Here is a 5,988-nt window from a genome sequence, read left to right as displayed (position 1 = left end):
AGAAATAATTTAAGAATAGACGCCTCATGGCCGCTCTCGCCCATTGTCGCTGACGAGATTTAGGGCGGCCATCTTGGAGCGGTCCACCACTCCACTCAGCGTTATGTGTTTAGCAGCACAATGACGTGTCAGCGCATTTAATCGATCATAAAACGCTTTTTTGTTACTGGAAACCATATTCATATCGGGTTCCATTTGTATATATATATATATATATATATATATATATATATATATATATATATATATATAAAAAGTAGAAGTCATATGTGTAGATTTTTTTTTTATTTTATTTTTTTATTATTATTATATAAACATACAATCAGCTCCATAAAGGTACCATAATGTATACATTATAAGATCAGAGAACAAAATGTCAACAGAGCCAGACCACTGGGAAATGAAACAAATAAAAAAAAGAATGAAGACAAAAATGATACAAAAGAAAATGAAAAATACAACAGGGCAGTAGATTATAGTATGAAACGTTTAAAAAAATTGGACAACTTAAAAGCATTTACAAGACATAAGGGGGTCTAGTACCGTTATCTGCACAGCCAAAATAAATAAAACCTAGAAAACTCATGTGCTCTTTACATAAATTGAGCAAGTCAACAATTCACTTATTCTATTAAAAACTGTGATGTTGAGTATATTTTGTCGTCATCTCTCATTATAGACCACAATAACAACAACTTTTATGAAGAACATGTTTTATATTGTGAACACAATCTGATTAACAAACATAATTGTAACATACTGTCATAAAGACCTTTGTTCAAGAAAAAAGTGCCAAAAATGCTGTTTTAAGTTAACAAAAAAGTACAGACAAGAAAAACGTTTTACAATCTGATAAACTATAACATAGTTTTAACATATTTTCAAAAACGTTATTCCTACATTGAACTTACTAATGCTAAAAGCAAAACAAAACAACAACAACAAAATGTAAACAAAACCAAAAGTTGGTGATTGAATAATTCCAGACTCCATATACTCCTGAAACTCTTCAAATGTTTCATGAATTGGAAGTCTCATGACAACACTGCATGTGTTGGCCTCAGGATAGCGCCGGCGGGATCCATTTTTAAGTGGGGCATGAAGAAACTCAATCTGAGGCCTCTCGGGGAAGCCCAAAGTTTGTATATATTAAATAGTAATCTTGCGCATTACAAACATACATACCGCCTACTTCAATAAGCCAGTCCCTCCAAAACATTAGTGTCAGATTTTCAGCGCGTCGGGCATTGCTGCCAAGTGGGGAGAAGACGGTGTCAAAAAGACTCATCATGTTCTGGACGGTGAGCTGGTTGTGTCCAGAGACAAAGATGGGGCGAAGGATCTCAGGATGGGTCCTCATTGCCTCTACCACCTTCAGGTAATCCAGTCCCTCTAAGAGCCTGTCAGAGAAGAGTACAGCAAAAAAAGAACAAATTGTATAATGCCATTTGTTACAACTCTGACCAGCCGAAGGGCAATAAACAACAACCAAAATTAAGTTAATTAACAATTTTTATTGTTAAACAAATAAGAGGGTTTCCCTTTAACTTTATCCATTTGTTATCAATCCGATACTGTTCAACCCGAATTTAAACACCATTTCAGGCAGACAACCCCGGATAAACTGCTACAATGTTCACTGCAAACTGAATATATGATCATGCAATACAAACTCATTATCACAATTGACAGGATCGGGTCTCAGATATTAAAGATCAACAGTGACATGATATGTAAGCATTCAGGAAGTGACCCAAAGACAGTAAGTAAGTGTCTTGTTCCTAAAGGCTCCATTTTTTTGACGTATCTTTGTGTCACTGGTAATTAAGGATTTGTCATTAAGGAAGCATCTCACTCTTCTAGTGGAGAAAGTACCATCCACACAGAAGTTTATGCAGGAGGTCACACACTCAATCATGGTACTGATCGGTCATCTAAATGTGACTGGCAGTGTAGTCCAATCTGTATACTGAAGAGAACCCTGTAGGTCTTCTGTGATTTCCTGTGACTATTTCCTAAAAGTCCTTTTAATGGCAGATAGTTTCTGAACAAGGGGTTTATATTCTGATGTCATGGGTTGTGATGTCATTTACACATATCAGGTCTTTGAGACAAATTCAATGTCTTGTTCTCTCAGCTGACAACCAGTGAAACATTGTTGGTGTTGAAGAGAGTGAAGCATGATTAAAATGATCAGACACTGCCACAAAAAACTGGGGTGTTGTGTCTGGATCTTGGATAAGTGTAACTGTTTGCATCACATGCATTGTCAGCAACAGCTGAGGATATAATGTAAACATCTACCAAAAGTTTACACCGGTAAACTCTTGGCAAATCATTTTTAAAAACGATCCAATATTTTGTTAACAGTGGACCTTGGGTCTTGTCTGGTGTGGTAGATCTGAGCCTCTATTGCTCTGGTGACATCAGCCACTTCAGTTATTTGTCGGTGGTACATCCCATGTAGGGGCTTGTCCTCCCATGATGGTAACTCCAGCACCTCATCCTCTGTTCCCCATTGTCTGAGACATTCGCTGAACACATTGTCTGTTGTGGCTTTGTCCTTGATGTATTTATGGATCTTGGATGTTTCATCCTGGACAGTGGCTCTCACACTCACTAGTCCTCTGCCTCCTTCCTTACGGCTTGTATACAGTCTCAGGGTGCTGGATTTGGGGTGGAACCCTCCATGCATGGTTAGTAGCTTCAGAGTCTTAACATCCGTGGCCTTCATCTCCTCCTTTGGCCAGCTAATTATTCCTGCAGGGTATATATATATATATATATATATATATATATATATATATATATATATATATATATATATATATATAGTACTCCTGATCAAACCTGATCAGCTGAAAATATCATGTTGGATTGTAAATGCATTTTCACGACATTTCCTGCTCAAAAGTTCTTGTCTCTTGCACTGATTTCTACAACTAAAAAGTACAAGAAGAAGACGACAACTGGTGCTGCTTCAAAATGGCGACGTGGTAATTTTATATATTTATTTATTCATTTATTTAATCGTATACTGGGATGACATATAAAAACTTAAATTATGCAGTAATGGATATCTGAAGAGCAAAGTTAAGCTTTAGTTGAGATCGACTAAGTACCGTCACTTGGGTGGAGTGTGAGAGTGGTTGGGTAAATCGACGCTTTTTTTATTGACTACAAAAATGACAAGGACAAACTCACAACATGTCAAAAACATAAACAAAATCACTGCTCCTACTGTAACCTTCATAACAAGATTACAAATCAATCTTGTTATGAAGGCTCAAGAAAAGACTGAAATTATCAAAGAAGAATTAATAAATATAAATAACAAAAAGGAGAAAATATCATAATGAAATAGTTAAATTAATAAGAAACATGTTATTGGGCTAATAATTAAAAATCTTCCATTAACTCACAATTTTAATGCGTTTGAATTCTTCATTTTTTTAAGACATCTTTTAATAAGACTTTTTAGAGCAGTGAATGAGAGGGAGCATTTTGTATATAAACATTTATGGATATAATATTTGGTTTAAATAATCAGAACATTAACTAAAAATTCCATATTTTTTTATGGATAATCCAAAATGAATGTTTTGTAAGGAAAAAAAATCTACATTTATTGTTTTAGAAGACAGAAAGTTACAAAGTTGATCCCATAAGTCTGATACTTCTTTACATTCATAAAACAAGTGATAAGATAATTCCAATTGAGTTGTACAAAGAACAAATTTCTCAACATTAAGCTTAAATCTCTCAAGAACTCATTTGAAGGCTCTGTGGTATTTATTATTTTAAAATGTATTTTTTTATATTTAGGAGGAATTGGAAATTTGTAATAATTTGTACTAATTTTGACTACCATACATTTATCAACTATTTGTAAGAGAACTTTGCTTTTTGTTCTTCCTGGTGCATGTAATGTATTGAGTACTGGTTCTCTATTTTCTCTAATGTATCTCCAATGTACTCATATGAATGCTGTTATTGCAAAACCGATTGAGTGAACACAGGGAAATCTACAAAACAGATTAAAAATGCAACATTAGATTTCACTTTAGAGCGTTTATGAAGTATAGCTGAAATGATTCCTGAAATGATTAGAGTATCTAGATTTTAAAAATGTTGGGGGGCAAATTGTCTGCCTCAAGCATTGTTAAATTTACCATTTAGCTCACCATGTTCCAGTCGGGGGACCTTAACTTTAAAAAAGAAAGTTATGCTACTAATTTGTATGCATCTCTATATGTGAATGTAATATTCTTTAATTAAATGTAATCACAGTTTGATTTAACAGTCGTTGTCAAGGGGTCTTCAATATTCAGGGGTTTTTCTTCTCTTGTTGTATGCAATTGATAATCAATGTTAAAATTCAAATGTGTTTGAAAGTACAAAAGTCCATTTTTGGTTTTATTTGTATTCCAGGTTGACAATTGATCAGATATGACACAGTATGAGATAAATATTCTATTACTTGCTTTTAATAAGTTGTTTATACTTTTAATACCACTTTTTAAAAAATCATTCTTCATTGCTGTGATACTTGATTTATGTGGAATGATAAAAAATAAAGAATAACAATGCTAATGTCACCTAAAAGAAAGTGAAAATTGACAATAGTTTAACATAAAATTTTATTCAGCTTCTTTAGATTTAATTTCGCATTAATAATTTTTGCTGTATTTCTCATCTTAGTTCTGATGACGACCAGCGCAGCCATCAACTGATGCACTATTTATACACTCAGTGCCAACGACTGTCGGATCATTTTGAGGCTAATGCATCACAATTTGACTTGGATTTTCTTGAACAACGCTATGAAGAGATCTACAGACTGGAGTCTTCATTAACATTGATGACATTTTGGAAAGTATACAGAGAGTGCTGTGCTTAGTGGGTGAAAAAAATAACCACACAGGTGGATTTAATCCTCCATTGATCGTATCTGGGGGAAGAGGACGGCCATCTTGGGATATTTCGGAAGAGTAACTGAAGTTCCTTTTAGAGTACAATTTCACTGTTCGTGAAATAGGAGAACTGCTACAGCACTGTACGAAGAAGAATGACTGAGAGCAATCTCTCTGTGAGAATGAGCTACAGCAACATTAGTGATGAGGATCTGCAAAAACTTGTCCAGAATTTTATTCTGGAGTGTCCAGACTCTGGAATAAAAACGGTTTTGGGGTATCTAAATAGTGTAGGAATAAGGTAAGTGTTTTAATGAATGTGTGAATGATTGCATACCCATATTTTCCAATGAAGGTGTATTAAATAAACATTTAAATGTCTTTTGTAGAGTGCAGAGATCCAGAGTTATGGAAACCATGAGGGTGGTGGATCCTGTGGGCACCATCTGTCTGACTTGGTATTAATGTAATACATAGCAGAGTTTACTCTGTACCATCACCACTTGCACTTTGGCACATTGACGGAAATCACAATTTGATACGGTAAGCTCTTCATGGAAAATGTAACTATATTTTTCATGACAGTTTTACATATCTTTCAATATAAAGGTGGAGAATTGTGATTCATGGTGGCGTACAGTCGAAAGATAATGTTCCTCACTGCCAGCAATAACAACCACAGTTCTAAAAGCCTTCATTACTGCTGTGCAAAAGTTTGGCTTGCCAATCAGAGTAAGAAGCGACAAAGGAGGAGAAAATGTAGAAGTTGCTCGTTATATGCTGCAACATCCAGAAAGAGGAGCAGGTCATTTTCTTTAGTATTATGCCAGTTTTATTTACGTTGTAACATTAAACCTGATTATGCATTCTTCTGTCTCTTCATAGAAAGAAGAAGTTTTATAACAGGACGCAGTGTCCATAATCAAAGAATTGAGAGGATGTGGAGAGATGTTTGGTGTGTTGTCACTGTGAACTACCGCTATGCGCTGCAATATCTGTCTGATACTGCAGATTTTAATCTGGATAACGAAGTGGATTTGTCTTGCATTCATTTAGAGCTATTTTCTGTGGCTTG

The sequence above is a fragment of the Poecilia reticulata genome, chromosome 4 (genome assembly GCF_904066995.2).
Source record: "Poecilia reticulata chromosome 4, P_reticulata-male-v2, whole genome shotgun sequence".
NCBI classification, from domain to species: Eukaryota; Metazoa; Chordata; class Actinopteri; order Cyprinodontiformes; family Poeciliidae; genus Poecilia; species Poecilia reticulata.
The sequence above is the reverse complement of the archived record's forward strand: the minus strand, read 5'-3'. Positions refer to the sequence as shown.